At 43.8% G+C, this 17,530-nt stretch overlaps 1 long non-coding RNA gene across 7 annotated transcripts in view; it reads left to right on the top strand.

Moving 5' to 3' along the window:
* Positions 1 to 17,530, top strand: part of LOC307181498 — a 1,015,396-nt gene that overhangs the window by 341,619 nt on the left and 656,247 nt on the right. For 6 of the 7 annotated variants that reach the window (XR_013826915.1, XR_013826916.1, XR_013826917.1 and 3 more), the window contains exons 2-3: positions 9,099 to 9,184; positions 10,682 to 10,763. This is a non-coding gene — a long non-coding RNA (uncharacterized lncRNA). Of the gene's footprint in view, positions 1 to 9,098; positions 9,185 to 10,681; positions 10,764 to 12,261; positions 12,304 to 17,530 lie in introns of those variants that run through there. The other variant, XR_013826921.1, reaches the window with a different exon arrangement.

Below are 17,530 nucleotides of genomic sequence, written 5' to 3'. Positions count from 1 at the left end.
TTTTACACTTTTTTCAGATGGCCCTTTTGACCGGGGGGAAGTGAGACTTCATTGTAGTGCAGATTTCCTTTGCAAGTTTGCTTGGTTGGCCAAAAAGGACGTATGCGTTTTTTCCTGAATATATTCAGGAAAAAACGCATACGCCCTTTTTGGCCAAGTGCATCATTGTGGACGTTCTGCCTCTTTTCCTATGCCTTCAATGCAATTCCAGTCTACCTCCTGAAATCGGTTTCCTGCAATTCTGCCCCGCTTTCAAGTCCTCTTGGCAGCCTTACTTCAGTCTATTTTTGGACGATAGCTGTCATTTATAACTCTGCAGGTTTGTGAATTACAGTGCCCCTGAGCTCCTTTCTTCAACTCGCTTTCTTGTGACCTGGCCGCAACACCGCAGGATGTCTACAGGCCCTAATCTGGTTCCGGCACGGCACGCTGAGCCTTTGGTTAATTCCTCTTCCTGGTGGGAAATGAGAGTTAAATTTGCCCATCCAGACACCTCCAGCTAGTCTCTCATTGGTTCTCGCTATTCCTGTTCATCTTCCACAGAAATTGCAAACTGGGCCAAACAGGAGGTTAAAGGGACTGACTCTCCAAGTGGGGAGAGTGTTAGTAAAGAGTCTGGAATGTTGAACCCGAGTACCAGGGTACGAAAACTGAGACATATTTGAACACGTCTCCCGATCACATGGTTGATCATAATCTAGGTTCCACATGCATGTTTTAGCTGAAGGAACAATACCTTAAACCTGGAGAGTTGAGATCCGTGGAATGGGTACCATGCAATATGACTTCAAAGGGTCTTCATTTGCTCACGAACCCCTCCAATCCTATCACTGCTGCATTTATGCCCATGTACACATGCTTGATTCTCTTTCGGAGACATAGCAATTCATAGGTTTTAAGATACTTACTAGTCAGGTACATTCTTAGGCGTTTAATATGCGGTGTTGAGTCCATTTCGTTGAGCAAGGAGTAGCTCTTGTCTATTCCATATTTGGCTTAAGGAACTTTATCTGTGCTCATTTCAATCTCTGGTTTTATGCAGCACCCCAACTCACCTTTCCCCTTAAGCAAGCATAAGTTGGTTTTCTAAATTTGAGACCCTGTTCTGTTCTGTAATTCAGTTCCTGTGTAGCCAAGTTTACATTCCGTGTATTACTGATATCTTATGATGTTTCTTTTTCTGTGTGACTTATTTCAGTTAGAATCATCATACCTGAATCCACTCATTGTGCTGCTAAGGGCCTGATGACACAGATTTCATTGCTGAGTGATATTGCTTTGTAAGTAAATACCACAACTTCTTTATCCATTTTTCACTTTCTGCGATGTTGAACTTGTACTGTAAACGAGTTTCTTGTAAACAGAGCCGTTCCAAACTTTGCGGTGGCTGTGTCTTTTTGATTTTAATTTCTCTAAGCTATAGGACCATAAGTGGAAGTGCCCTAGGTTCTGTTGCTTTGTTTTTTAGATGTTTCAGGAAACACCATACACTTCTCCCAAGTGGTTGTTGGCAATTTACATCCCGCCCATCAGCATATCAAGGCTCTCAGTTCTCCATGGCCTGTCCTGCCTTTCTGGATTTTACACTTTTTTCAGATGGCCCTTTTGACCGGGGGGAAGTGAGACTTCATTGTAGTGCAGATTTCCTTTGCAAGCTTGCTTGGTTGGCCAAAAAGGGCGTATGCGTTTTTTCCTGAATATATTCAGGAAAAAACGCATACGCCCTTTTTGGCCAAGTGCATCATTGTGGACGTTCTGCCTCTTTTCCTATGCCTTCAATGGAATTCCAGTCTACCTCCTGAAATCGGTTTCCTGCAATTCTGCCCCGCTTTCAAGTCCTCTTGGCAGCCTTACTTCAGTCTATTTTTGGACGATAGCTGTCATTTATAACTCTGCAGGTTTGTGAATTACAGTGCCCCTGAGCTCCTTTCTTCAACTCGCTTTCTTGTGACCTGGCTGCAACACCGCAGGATGTCTACAGGCCCTAATCTGGTTCCGGCACGGCACGCTGAGCCTTTGGTTAATTCCTCTTCCTGGTGGGAAATGAGAGTTAAATTTGCCCATCCAGACACCTCCAGCTAGCCTCTCATTGGTTCTCGCTATTCCTGTTCATCTTCCGCAGAAATTGCAAACTGGGCCAAACAGGAGGTTAAAGGGACTGACTCTCCAAGTGGGGAGAGTGTTAGTAAAGCGTCTGGAATGTTGAACCCGAGTACCAGGGTACGAAAACTGAGACATATTTGAACACGTCTCCCGATCACATGGTTGATCATACTCTAGGTTCCACATGTATGTTTTAGCTGAAGGAAGAATACCTTAAACCTGGGTAGATGAGACCCGTGTAATGGGTACCATGCAATATGACTTCAAAGGGTCTTCATTTGCTCACCGAACCTCTCCAATCCTATCACTGCTGCGTTTATGCCCCTGTACACACGCTTGATTCTCTTTTGGAGACATAGCAATCCATAGGTTTTAAGATACTTACTTGTCAGGTACATTCTTAGGCGTTTAATATGGGGTTTTGAGTCCATTTCGTTGAGCAAGGAGTAGCTCTTGTCTATTCCATATTTGGCTTAAGGAACTTTATCTGTGCTCATTTCAATCTCTGGTTTTATGCAGCACCCCAACTCACCTTTCCCCTTAAGCAAGCATAAGTTGGTTTTCTAAATTTGAGACCCTGTTCTGTTTTGGAATGCAGTTCCTGTGTAGCCAAGTTTACATTCCGTGTATTAGTGATATCTTATGATGTTTCTTTTTCTGTGTGACTTATTTCAGTTAGAATCATCATACCTGAATCCACTCATTGTGCTGCTAAGGGCCTGATGACACAGATTTCATTGCTGAGTGATATTGCTTTGTAAGTAAATACCAGAACTTCTTTATCCATTTTTCACTTTCTGCGATGTTGAACTTGTACTGTAAACGAGGTTCTTGTAAACAGAGCCGTTCCAAACTTTGGGGTGGCTGTGTCTTTTTCATTTTAATTTCCCTAAGCTATAGGACCATAAGTTGAAGTGCCCTAGGTTCTGTTGCTTTGTTTTTTAGTTGTTTCAGGAAACACCATACACTTCTCCCAAGTGGTTCTTGGCAATTTACATCCTGCCCATCAGCATAACAAGGCTCCCAGTTCTCCATGGCCTGTCCTGCCTTTCTGGATTTTACCCTTTTTTCAGATGGCCCTTTTGACCGGGGGGAAGTGAGACTTCATTGTAGTGCAGATTTCCTTTGCAAGCTTGCTTGGTTGGCCAAAAAGGGCGTATGCGTTTTTTCCTGAATATATTCAGGAAAAAACGCATACGCCCTTTTTGGCCAAGTGCATCATTGTGGACGTTCTGCCTCTTTTCCTATGCTTTCAATGCAATTCCAGTCTACCTCCTGAAATCGGTTTCCTGCAATTCTGCCCCGCTTTCAAGTCCTCTTGGCAGCCTTACTTCAGTCTATTTTTGGACGATAGCTGTCATTTATAACTCTGCAGGTTTGTGAATTACAGTGCCCCTGAGCTCCTTTCTTCAACTCGCTTTCTTGTGACCTGGCCGCAACACCGCAGGATGGCTTCAGGCCCTAATCTGGTTCCGGCCCGGCATGCTGAGCCTTTGGTTAATTCCTCTTCCTGGTGGGAAATGAGAGTTGAATTTGCCCGTCCAGACACCTCCAGCTAGCCTCTCATTGGTTCTTGCTATTCCTGTTCATCTTCCACAGAAATTGCAAACTGGGCCAAACAGGAGGTTAAAGGGACTGACTCTCCAAGTCGGGAGAGTGTTAGTAAAGCGTCTGGAATGTTGCACCCGAGTACCAGGGGAGGAAAACTGAGACATATTTGAACACGTCTCCCGTTCACATGGTTGATCATACTCTGGGTTCCACATGCATGTTTTAGCTGAAGGAAGAATACCTTAAACCTGGAGAGTTGAGACCCGTGTAATGGGTACCATGCAATATGACTTCAAAGGGTCTTCATTTGCTCACCGAACCTCTCCAATCCTATCACTGCTGCGTTTATGCCCCTGTACACACGCTTGATTCTCTTTTGGAGACATAGCAATCCATAGGTTTTAAGATACTTACTAGTCAGGTACATTCTTAGGCGTTTAATATGGGGTTTTGAGTCCATTTCGTTGAGCAAGGAGTAGCTCTTGTCTATTCCATATTTGGCTTAAGGAACTTTATCTGTGCTCATTTCAATCTCTGGTTTTATGCAGCACCCCAACTCACCTTTCCCCTTAAGCAAGCATAAGTTGGTTTTCTAAATTTGAGACCCTGTTCTGTTTTGGAATGCAGTTCCTGTGTAGCCAAGTTTACATTCCGTGTATTAGTGATATCTTATGATGTTTCTTTTTCTGTGTGACTTATTTCAGTTAGAATCATCATACCTGAATCCACTCATTGTTCTGCTAAGGGCCTGATGACACAGATTTCATTGCTGAGTGATATTGCTTTGTAAGTAAATACCACAACTTCTTTATCCATTTTTCACTTTCTGCGATGTTGAACTTGGACTGTAAACGAGGTTCTTGTAAACAGAGCCGTTCCAAACTTTGGGGTGGCTGTGTCTTTTTCATTTTAATTTCCCTAAGCTATAGGACCATAAGTGGAAGTGCCCTAGGTTCTGTTGCTTTGTTTTTTAGATGTTTCAGGAAACACCATACACTTCTCCCGAGTGGTGGTTGGCAAGTTACATCCCGCCCATCAGCATAACAAGGCTCCCAGTTCTCCATGGCCTGTCCTGCCTTTCTGGATTTTACACTTTTTTCAGATGGCCCTTTTGACCGGGGGGAAGTGAGACTTCATTGTAGTGCAGATTTCCTTTGCAAGTTTGCTTGGTTGGCCAAAAAGGGCGTATGCGTTTTTTCCTGAATATATTCAGGAAAAAACGCATACGCCCTTTTTGGCCAAGTGCATCATTGTGGACGTTCTGCCTCTTTTCCTATGCTTTCAATGCAATTCCAGTCTACCTCCTGAAATCGGTTTCCTGCAATTCTGCCCCGCTTTCAAGTCCTCTTGGCAGCCTTACTTCAGTCTATTTTTGGACGATAGCTCTCATTTATAACTCTGCAGGTTTGTGAATTACAGTGCCCCTGAGCTCCTTTCTTCAACTCGCTTTCTTGTGACCTGGCCGCAACACCGCAGGATGGCTTCAGGCCCTAATCTGATTCCGGCCCGGCATGCTGAGCCTTTGGTTAATTCCTCTTCCTGGTGGGAAATGAGAGTTGAATTTGCCCGTCCAGACACCTCCAGCTAGCCTCTCATTGGTTCTCGCTATTCCTGTTCATCTTCCGCAGAAATTGCAAACTGGGCCAAACAGGAGGTTAAAGGGACTGACTCTCCAAGTCGGGAGAGTGTTAGTAAAGCGTCTGGAATGTTGCACCCGAGTACCAGGGGAGGAAAACTGAGACATATTTGAACACGTCTCCCGTTCACATGGTTGATCATACTCTGGGTTCCACATGCATGTTTTAGCTGAAGGAAGAATACCTTAAACCTGGAGAGTTGAGACCCGTGTAATGGGTACCATGCAATATGACTTCAAAGGGTCTTCATTTGCTCACCGAACCTCTCCAATCCTATCACTGCTGCGTTTATGCCCCTGTACACACGCTTGATTCTCTTTTGGAGACATAGCAATCCATAGGTTTTAAGATACTTACTAGTCAGGTACATTCTTAGGCGTTTAATATGGGGTTTTGAGTCCATTTCGTTGAGCAAGGAGTAGCTCTTGTCTATTCCATATTTGGCTTAAGGAACTTTATCTGTGCTCATTTCAATCTCTGGTTTTATGCAGCACCCCAACTCACCTTTCCCCTTAAGCAAGCATAAGTTGGTTTTCTAAATTTGAGACCCTGTTCTGTTCTGTAATTCAGTTCCTGTGTAGCCAAGTTTACATTCCGTGTATTACTGATATCTTATGATGTTTCTTTTTCTGTGTGACTTATTTCAGTTAGAATCATCATACCTGAATCCACTCATTGTGCTGCTAAGGGCCTGATGACACAGATTTCATTGCTGAGTGATATTGCTTTGTAAGTAAATACCACAACTTCTTTATCCATTTTTCACTTTCTGCGATGTTGAACTTGTACTGTAAACGAGGTTCTTGTAAACAGAGCCGTTCCAAACTTTGGGGTGGCTGTGTCTTTTTGATTTTAATTTCCCTAAGCTATAGGACCATAAGTGGAAGTGCCCTAGGTTCTGTTGCTTTGTTTTTTAGATGTTTCAGGAAACACCATACACTTCTCCCGAGTGGTTGTTGGCAATTTACATCCCGCCCATCAGCATAACAAGGCTCCCAGTTCTCCATGGCCTGTCCTGCCTTTCTGGATTTTACACTTTTTTCAGATGGCCCTTTTGACCGGGGGGAAGTGAGACTTCATTGTAGTGCAGATTTCCTTTGCAAGCTTGCTTGGTTGGCCAAAAAGGGCGTATGCGTTTTTTCCTGAATATATTCAGGAAAAAACGCATACGCCCTTTTTGGCCAAGTGCATCATTGTGGACATTCTGCCTCTTTTCCTATGCTTTCAATGCAATTCCAGTCTACCTCCTGAAATCGGTTTCCTGCAATTCTGCCCCGCTTTCAAGTCCTCTTGGCAGCCTTACTTCAGTCTATTTTTGGACGATAGCTGTCATTTATAACTCTGCAGGTTTGTGAATTACAGTGCCCCTGAGCTCCTTTCTTCAACTCGCTTTCTTGTGAGCTGGCCGCAACACCGCAGGATGGCTTCAGGCCCTAATCTGGTTCCGGCACGGCACGCTGAGCCTTTGGTTAATTCCTCTTCCTGGTGGGAAATGAGAGTTAAATTTACCCGTCCAGACACCTCCAGCTAGTCTCTCATTGGTTCTCGCTATTCCTGTTCATCTTCCGCAGAAATTGCAAACTGGGCCAAACAGGAGGTTAAAGGCACTGACTCTCCAAGTCGGGAGAGTGTTAGTAAAGCGTCTGGAATGTTGCACCCGAGTACCAGGGTACGAAAACTGAGACATATTTGAACACGTCTCCCGATCACATGGTTGATCATACTCTAGGTTCCACATGCATGTTTTAGCTGAAGGAAGAATACCTTAAACCTGGGTATTTGAAACCCGTGGAATGGGTACCATGCAATATGACTTCAAAGGGTCTTCATTTGCTCACCGAACCTGTCCAATCCTATCACTGCTGCGTTTATGCCCCTGTACACATGCTTGATTCTCTTTCGGAGACATAGCAATCCATAGGTTTTAAGATACTTACTAGTCAGGTACATTCTTAGGCGTTTAATATGCGGTGTTGAGTCCATTTCGTTGAGCAAGGAGTAGCTCTTGTCTATTCCATATTTGGCTTAAGGAACTTTCTCTGTGCTCATTTCAATCTCTGGTTTTATGCAGCACCCCGACTCTCCTTTACCCTTAAGCAAGCATAAATTGGTTTTCTAAATTTGAGACCCTGTTCTGTTTTGGAATGCAGTTCCTGTGTAGCCAAGTTTACATTCCGTGTATTAGTGATATCTTATGATGTTTCTTTTTCTGTGTGACTTATTTCAGTTAGAATCATCATACCTGAATCCACTCATTCTGCTGCTAAGGGCCTGATGACACAGATTTCACTGCTGAGTGATATTGCTTTGTAAGTAAATACCACAACTTCTTTATCCATTTTTCACTTTCTGCGATGTTGAACTTGTACGGTAAACGAGGTTCTTCTAAACGGAGGCGTCCCAAACTTTGGGGTGGCTGTGTCTTTTTGATTTTAATTTCCCTAAGCTATAGGACCATAAGTGGAAGTGCCCTAGGTTCTGTTGCTTTGTTTTTTAGTTGTTTCAGGAAACACCATACACTTCTCCCGAGTGGTGGTTGGCAAATTACATCCCGCCCATCAGCATAACAAGGCTCCCAGTTCTCCATGGCCTGTCCTGCCTTTCTGGATTTTACACTTTTTTCAGATGGCCCTTTTGACCGGGGGGAAGTGAGACTTCATTGTAGTGCAGATTTCCTTTGCAAGCTTGCTTGGTTGGCCAAAAAGGGCGTATGCGTTTTTTCCTGAATATATTCAGGAAAAAACGCATACGCCCTTTTTGGCCAAGTGCATCATTGTGGACGTTAGGCCTCTTTTCCTATGCTTTCAATGCAATTCCAGTCTACCTCCTGAAATCGGTTTCCTGCAATTCTGCCCCGCTTTCAAGTCCTCTTGGCAGCCTTACTTCAGTCTATTTTTGGACGATAGCTGTCATTTATAACTCTGCAGGTTTGTGAATTACAGTGCCCCTGAGCTCCTTTCTTCAACTCGCTTTCTTGTGAGCTGGCCGCAACACCGCAGGATGGCTTCAGGCCCTAATCTGGTTCCGGCACGGCACGCTGAGCCTTTGGTTAATTCCTCTTCCTGGTGGGAAATGAGAGTTAAATTTACCCGTCCAGACACCTCCAGCTAGTCTCTCATTGGTTCTCGCTATTCCTGTTCATCTTCCGCAGAAATTGCAAACTGGGCCAAACAGGAGGTTAAAGGCACTGACTCTCCAAGTCGGGAGAGTGTTAGTAAAGCGTCTGGAATGTTGCACCCGAGTACCAGGGTACGAAAACTGAGACATATTTGAACACGTCTCCCGATCACATGGTTGATCATACTCTAGGTTCCACATGCATGTTTTAGCTGAAGGAAGAATACCTTAAACCTGGGTATTTGAAACCCGTGGAATGGGTACCATGCAATATGACTTCAAAGGGTCTTCATTTGCTCACCGAACCTGTCCAATCCTATCACTGCTGCGTTTATGCCCCTGTACACATGCTTGATTCTCTTTCGGAGACATAGCAATCCATAGGTTTTAAGATACTTACTAGTCAGGTACATTCTTAGGCGTTTAATATGCGGTGTTGAGTCCATTTCGTTGAGCAAGGAGTAGCTCTTGTCTATTCCATATTTGGCTTAAGGAACTTTCTCTGTGCTCATTTCAATCTCTGGTTTTATGCAGCACCCCGACTCTCCTTTACCCTTAAGCAAGCATAAATTGGTTTTCTAAATTTGAGACCCTGTTCTGTTTTGGAATGCAGTTCCTGTGTAGCCAAGTTTACATTCCGTGTATTAGTGATATCTTATGATGTTTCTTTTTCTGTGTGACTTATTTCAGTTAGAATCATCATACCTGAATCCACTCATTGTGCTGCTAAGGGCCTGATGACACAGATTTCATTGCTGAGTGATATTGCTTTTTAAGTAAATACCACAACTTCTTTATCCATTTTTCACTTTCTGCGATGTTGAACTTGTACTGTAAATGAGGTTCTTGTAAAGAGAGCCGTTCCAAACTTTGGGGTGGCTGTGTGTTTTTGATTTTAAATTCCCTAAGCTATAGGACCATAAGTGGAAGTGCCCTAGGCTCTGTTGCTTTGTTTTTTAGATGTTTCAGTAAACACCATACACTTCTCCCGTGTGGTTGTTGACAATTTACATCCCGCCCATCAGCATAACAAGGCTCCCAGTTCTCCATGGCCTGTCCTGCCTTTCTGGGTTTTACACTTTTTTCAGATGGCCCTTTTGACCGGGGGGAAGTGAGACTTCATTGTAGTGCAGATTTCCTTTGCAAGCTTGCTTGGTTGGCCAAAAAGGGCGTATGCGTTTTTTCCTGAATATATTCAGGAAAAAACGCATACGCCCTTTTTGGCCAAGTGCATCATTGTGGACGTTCTGCCTCTTTTCCTATGCTTTCAATGCAATTCCAGTCTACCTCCTGAAATCGGTTTCCTGCAATTCTGCCCCGCTTTCAAGTCCTCTTGGCAGCCTTACTTCAGTCTATTTTTGGACGATAGCTGTCATTAATAACTCTGCAGGTTTGTGAATTACAGTGCCCCTGAGCTCCTTTCTTCAACTCGCTTTCTTTTGACCTGGCCGCAACACCGCAGGATGGCTTCAGGCCCTAATCTGGTTCCAGCACGGCACGCTGAGCCTTTGGTTAATTCCTCTTCCTGGTGGGAAATGAGAGTTGAATTTGCCCGTCCAGACACCTCCAGCTAGCCTCTCATTGGTTCTCGCTATTCCTGTTCATCTTCCGCAGAAATTGCAAACTGGGCCAAACAAGAGGTTAAAGGCGCTGACTCTCCAAGTGGGGAGAGTGTTAGTAAAGCGTCTGGAATGTTGCACCCGAGTACCAGGGGAGGAAAACTGAGACATATTTGAACACGTCTCCCGTTCACATGGTTGATAATACTTGGGTTCCACATGCATGTTTTAGCTGAATGAAGAATACCTAAAACCTGGGTAGTTGAAACCCGTGGAATGGGTACCATGCAATATGACTTCAAAGGGTCTTCATTTGCTCACCGAACCTCTCCAATCCTATCACTGCTGCGTTTATGCCCCTGTACACATGCTTGATTCTCTTTCGGAGACATAGCAATCCATAGGTTTTAAGATACTTACTAGTCAGGTACATTCTTAGGCGTTTAATATGCGGTGTTGAGTCCATTTCGTTGAGCAAGGAGTAGCTCTTGTCTATTCCATATTTGGCTTAAGGAACTTTATCTGTGCTCATTTCAATCTCTGGTTTTATGCAGCACCCCAACTCACCTTTCCCCTTAAGCAAGCATAAGTTGGTTTTCTAAATTTGAGACCCTGTTCTGTTCTGTAATTCAGTTCCTGTGTAGCCAAGTTTACATTCCGTGTATTACTGATATCTTATGATGTTTCTTTTTCTGTGTGACTTATTTCAGTTAGAATCATCATACCTGAATCCACTCATTGTGCTGCTAAGGGCCTGATGACACAGATTTCATTGCTGAGTGATATTGCTTTTTAAGTAAATACCACAACTTCTTTATCCATTTTTCACTTTCTGCGATGTTGAACTTGTACTGTAAACGAGGTTCTTGTAAACAGAGCTGTTCCAAACATTGGGGTGGCTGTGTCTTTTTGATTTTAAATTCCCTAAGCTATAGGACCATAAGTGGAAGTGCCCTAGGCTCTGTTGCTTTGTTTTTTAGATGTTTCAGGAAACACCATACACTTCTCCCCAGTGGTTGTTGGCAATTTACATCCCGCCCATCAGCATAACAAGGCTCCCAGTTCTCCATGGCCTGTCCTGCCTTTCTGGATTTTACACTTTTTTCAGATGGCCCTTTTGACCGGGGGGAAGTGAGACTTCATTGTAGTGCAGATTTCCTTTGCAAGCTTGCTTGGATGGCCAAAAAGGGCGTATGCGTTTTTTCCTGAATATATTCAGGAAAAAACGCATACGCCCTTTTTGGCCAAGTGCATCATTGTGGACGTTCTGCCTCTTTTCCTATGCTTTCAATGCAATTCCAGTCTACCTCCTGAAATCGGTTTCCTGCAATTCTGCCCCGTTTTCAAGTCCTCTTGGCAGCCTTACTTCAGTCTATTTTTGGACGATAGCTGTCATTTATAACTCTGCAGGTTTGTGAATTACAGTGTCCCTGAGCTCCTTTCTTCAACTCGCTTTCTTGTGAGCTGGCCGCAACACCGCAGGATGGCTTCAGGCCCTAATCTGGTTCCGGCACGGCACGCTGAGCCTTTGGTTAATTCCTCTTCCTGGTGGGAAATGAGAGTTAAATTTGCCCGTCCAGACACCTCCAGCTAGTCTCTCATTGGTTCTCGCTATTCCTGTTCATCTTCCGCAGAAATTGCAAACTGGGCCAAACAGGAGGTTAAAGGGGCTGACTCTCCAAGTCGGGAGAGTGTTAGTAAAGCGTCTGGAATATTGCACCCGAGTACCAGGGTACGAAAACTGAGACATATTTGAACATGTCTCCCGATCACATGGTTGATCATACTCTAGGTTCCACATGCATGTTTTAGCTGAAGGAAGAATACCTTAAACCTGGGTAGTTGAGACCCGTGGAATGGGTACCATGCAATATGACTTCAAAGGGTCTTCATTTGCTCACCGAACCTCTCCAATCCTATCACTGCTGCGTTTATGCCCCTGTACACATGCTTGATTCTCTTTCGGAGACATAGCAATCCATAGGTTTTAATATACTTACTAGTCAGGTACATTCTTAGGCGTTTAATATGCGGTGTTGAGTCCATTTCGTTGAGCAAGGAGTAGCTCTTGTCTATTCCATATTTGGCTTAAGGAACTTTATCTGTGCTCATTTCAATCTCTGGTTTTATGCAGCACCCCAACTCACCTTTCCCCTTAAGCAAGCATAAGTTGGTTTTCTAAATTTGAGACCCTGTTCTGTTTTGGAATGCAGTTCCTGTGTAGCCAAGTTTTCATTCCGTGTATTAGTGATATCTTATGATGTTTCTTTTTCTGTGTGACTTATTTCAGTTAGAATCATCGTACCTGAATCCACTCATTGTGCTGCTAAGGGCCTGATGACATAGATTTCATTGCTGAGTGATATTGCTTTGTAAGTGAATACCACAACTTCTTTATCCATTTTTCACTTTCTGCGATGTTGAACTTGTACTGTAAACGAGGTTCTTGTAAACAGAGCCGTTCCAAACTTTGGGGTGGCTGTGTCTTTTTGATTTTAATTTCCCTAAGCTATAGGACCATAAGTGGAAGTGCCCTAGGTTCTGTTGCTTTGTTTTTTAGATGTTTCAGGAAACACCATACACTTCTCCTGAGTGTCTGTTGGCAATTTACATCCCGCCCATCAGCATAACAAGGCTCCCAGTTCTCAATGGCCTGTTGCCTTTCTGGATTTTACACTTTTTTCAGATGGCCTTTTGACCGGGGGGAAGTGAGACTTCATTGTAGTGCAGATTTCCTTTGGAAGCTTGCTTGGTTGGCCAAAAAGGGCGTATGCGTTTTTTCCTGAATATATTCAGGAAAAAACGCATACGCCCTTTTTGGCCAAGTGCATCATTGTGGACTTTCTGCCTCTTTTCCTATGCTTTCAATGCAATTCCAGTCTACCTCCTGGAATCGGTTTCCTGCAATTCTGCCCCGCTTTCAAGTCCTCTTGGCAGCCTTACTTCAGTCTATTTTTGGACGATAGCTGTCATTTATAACTCTGCAGGTTTGTGAATTACAGTGCCCCTGAGCTCCTTTCTTCAACTCGCTTTCTTGTGACCTGGCCGCAACACCGCAGGATGGCTTCAGGCCCTAATCTGGTTCCGGCCCGGCATGCTGAGCCTTTGGTTAATTCCTCTTCCTGGTGGGAAATGAGAGTTAAATTTGCCCGTCCAGACACCTCCAGCTAGCCTCTCATTGGTTCTCGCTATTCCTGTTCATCTTCCGCAGAAATTGCAAACTGGGCCAAACAGGAGGTTAAAGGGACTGACTCTCCAAGTCGGGAGAGTGTTAGTAAAGCGTCTGGAATGTTGCACCCGAGTACCAGGGGAGGAAAACTGAGATATATTTGAACACGTCTCCCGTTCACATGGTTGATCATACTCTGGGTTCCACATGCATGTTTTAGCTGAAGGAAGAATACCTTAAACCTGGAGAGTTGAGACCCGTGGAATTGGTACCATGAAATATGACTTCAAAGGGTCTTCATATGCTCACCGAACCTCTCCAATCCTATCACTGCTGCGTTTATGCCCCTGTACACATGCTTGATTCTCTTTCGGAGACATAGCAATCCATAGGTTTTAAGATACTTACTAGTCAGGTACATTCTTAGGCGTTTAATATGGGGTGTTGAGTCCATTTCGTTGAGCAAGGAGTAGCTCTTGTCTATTCCATATTTGGCTTAAGGAACTTTATCTGTGCTCATTTCAATCTCTGGTTTTATGCAGCACCCCAACACACCTTTCCCCTTAAGCAAGCATAAGTTGGTTTTCTAAATTTGAGACCCTGTTCTGTTCTGTAATTCAGTTCCTGTGTAGCCAAGTTTCCATTCCGTGTATTACTGATATCTTATGATGTTTCTTTTTCTGTGTGACTTATTTCAGTTAGAATCATCATACCTGAATCCACTCATTGTGCTGCTAAGGGCCTGATGACACAGATTTCATTGCTGAGTGATATTGCTTTGTAAGTAAATACCACAACTTCTTTATCCATTTTTCACTTTCTGCGATGTTGAACTTGTACTGTAAACGAGGTTCTTGTAAACAGAGCCGATCCAAACTTTGGGGTGGCTGTGTCTTTTTGATTTTAATTTCCCTAAGCTATAGGACCATAAGTGGAAGTGCCCTAGGCTCTGTTGCTTTGTTTTTTAGATGTTTCAGGAAACACCATACACTTCTCCCGAGTGGTTGTTGGCAATTTACATCCCGCCCATCAACATAACAAGGCTCCCAGTTCTCCATGGCCTGTCCTGCCTTTCTGGATTTTACACTTTTTTCAGATGGCCCTTTTGACCGGGGGGAAGTGAGACTTCATTGTAGTGCAGATTTCCTTTGCAAGCTTGCTTGGTTGGCCAAAAAGGGCGTATGCGTTTTTTCCTGAATATATTCAGGAAAAAACGCATACGCCCTTTTTGGCCAAGTGCATCATTGTGGACGTTCTGCCTCTTTTCCTATGCTTTCAATGCAATTCCAGTCTACCTCCTGAAATCGGTTTCCTGCAATTCTGCCCTGCTTTCAAGTCCTCTTGGCAGCCTTACTTCAGTCTATTTTTGGACGATAGCTGTCATTTATAACTCTGCAGGTTTGTGAATTACAGTGTCCCTGAGCTCCTTTCTTCAACTCGCTTTCTTGTGACCTGGCCGCAACTCCGCAGGATGTCTTCAGACCCTAATCTGGTTCTGGCACGGCACGCTGAGCCTTTGGTTAATTCCTCTTCCTGGTGGGAAATGAGAGTTATATTTGCCCATCCAGACACCTCCAGCTAGTCTTTCATTGGTTCTCGCTATTCCTGTTCATCTTCCACAGAAATTGCAAACTGGGCCAAACAGGAAGTTAAAGGGACTGACTCTCCAAGTGGGGAGAGTGTTAGTAAAGCGTCTGGAATGTTGCTCCCGAGTACCAGGGTACGAAAACTGAGACATATTTGAACACGTCTCCCGATCACATGGTTGATAATACTCTAGGTTCCACATGCATGTTTTAGATGAAGGAAGAATACCTTAAACCTGGGTAGTTGAAACCCGTGGAATGGGTACCATGCAATATGACTTCAAAGGGTCTTCATTTGCTCACGAACCTCTCCAATCCTATCACTGCTGCGTTTATGCCCCTGTACACATGCTTGATTCTCTTTCGGAGACATAGCAATCCATAGGTTTTAATATACTTACTAGTCAGGTGCATTCTTAGGCGTTTAATATGGGGTTTTGTGTCCATTTCGTTGAGCAAGGAGTAGCTCTTGTCTATTCCATATTTGGCTTAAGGAACTTTATCTGTACTCATTTCAATCTCTGGTTTTATGCAGCACCCCAACTCAACTTTCCCCTTAAGCAAGCATAAGTTGGTTTTCTAAATTTGAGACCCTGTTCTGTGTTGGAATGCAGTTCCTGTGTAGCCAAGTTTACATTCCGTGTATTAGTGATATCTTATGATGTTTCTTTTTCTGTGTGACTTATTTCAGTTAGAATCATCGTACCTGAATCCACTCATTATGCTGCTACGGGCCTGATGACATAGATTTCATTGCTGAGTGATACTGCATTGTACGTAAGTACCACAAGTTCTTTATCCATTTTTCACTTTCTGTGATATTGAACTTGTACGGTAAACGAGGTTCTTGTAAACGGAGGCGTCCCAAACTTTGGGGTGGCTGTGTCTTTTTGATTTTAATTTCCCTAAGCTATAGGACCATAAGCGCAAGTGCCCTAGGCTCTGTTTCTTTGTTTTTTAGATGTTTCAGGAAACAGCATACACTTCTCCTGAGGGTCTGTTGGCAATTTACATCCCGCCCATCAGCATAACAAGGCTCCCAGTTCTCCATGGCCTGTCCTGCCTTTCTGGATTTTACACTTTTTTCAGATTGCCCGTTTGACCGGGGGGAAGTGAGACTTCATTGTAGTGCAGATTTCCTTTGCAAGTTTGCTTGGTTGGCCAAAAAGGGCATATGCGTTTTTTCCTGAATATATTCAGGAAAAAACGCATATGCCCTTTTTGGCCAAGTGCATCATTGTGGACGTTCTGCCTCTTTTCCTATGCTTTCAATGCAATTCCAGTCTACCTCCTGAAATCGGTTTCCTGCAATTCTGCCCCGCATTCAAGTCCTCTTGGCAGCCTTACTTCAGTCTATTTTTGGACGATAGCTGTCATTTATAACTCTGCAGGTTTGTGAATTACAGTGCCCCTGAGCTCCTTTCTTCAACTCGCTTTCTTTTGAGCTGGCCGCAACACTGCAGGATGGCTTCAGGCCCTAATCTGGTTCCGGCACGGCACGCTGAGCCTTTGGTTATTTCCTCTTCCCGGTGGGAAATGAGAGTTATATTTGCCCCTCCAGACACCTCCAGCTAGTCTCTCATTGGTTCTCCCTATTCCTGTTCATCTTCCGCAGAAATTGCAAACTGGGCCAAACAGGAGGTTAAAGGCGCTGACTCTCCAAGTGGGGAGAGTGTTAGTAAAGCATGTGGAATGTTGCACCCGAGTGCCAGGGGAGGAAAACTGAGATATATTTGAACACGTCTCCCGTTCACACGGTTGATCATACTCTGGGTTCCACATGCATGTTTTAGCTGAAGGAAGAATACCTTAAACCTGGAGAGTTGAGACCCGTGGAATGGGTACCATGCAATATGACTTCAAAGGGTCTTCATTTGCTCACCGAACCTCTCCAATCCTATCACTGCTGCGTTTATGCCCCTGCACACACGCTTGATTCTCTTTTGGAGACATAGCAATCCATAGGTTTTAAGATACTTACTAGTCAGGTACATTCTTAGGCGTTTAATATGGGGTGTTGAGTCCATTTCGTTGAGCAAGGAGTAGCTCTTGTCTATTCCATATTTGGCTTAAGGAACTTTATCTGTGCTCATTTCAATCTCTGGTTTTATGCAGCACCCCAACTCACCTTTCCCCTTAAGCAAGCATAAGTTGGTTTTCTAAATTTGAGACCCTGTTCTGTTCTGTAATTCAGTTCCTGTGTAGCCAAGTTTACATTCCGTGTATTACTGATATCTTATGATGTTTCTTTTTCTGTGTGACTTATTTCAGTTAGAATCATCATACCTGAATCCACTCATTGTGCTGCTACGGGCCTGATGACATAGATTTCATTGCTGAGTGATACTGCTTTGTAAGTGAATACCACAAATTCTTTATCCATTTTTCACTTTCTGCGATGTTGAACTTGTACTGTAAATGAGGTTCTTGTAAACAGAGCCGTTCCATACTTTGGGGTGGCTGTGTCTTTTTGATTTTAATTTCCCTAAGCTATAGGACCATAAGTGGAAGTGCCCTAGGCTCTGTTGCTTTGTTTTTTAGATGTTTCAGGAAACACCATACACTTCTCCCCAGTGTCTGTTGGCAATTTACATCCCGCCCATCAGCATAACAAGTCTCCCAGTTCTCCATGGCCTGTCCTGCCTTTCTGGATTTTACACTTTTTTCAGATGGCCCTTTTGACCGGGGGGAAGTGAGACTTCATTGTAGTGCAGATTTCCTTTGCAAGTTTGCTTGGTTGGCCAAAAAGGGCGTATGCGTTTTTTCCTGAATATATTCAGGAAAAAACGCATACGCCCTTTTTGGGCA

The sequence above is a fragment of the Stenella coeruleoalba genome, assembly GCF_951394435.1.
Source record: "Stenella coeruleoalba genome assembly, contig: scaffold_31, whole genome shotgun sequence".
In the NCBI taxonomy this organism is placed as follows: domain Eukaryota; kingdom Metazoa; phylum Chordata; class Mammalia; order Artiodactyla; family Delphinidae; genus Stenella; species Stenella coeruleoalba.
The sequence above is the reverse complement of the archived record's forward strand: the minus strand, read 5'-3'. Positions and strand labels throughout refer to the sequence as shown.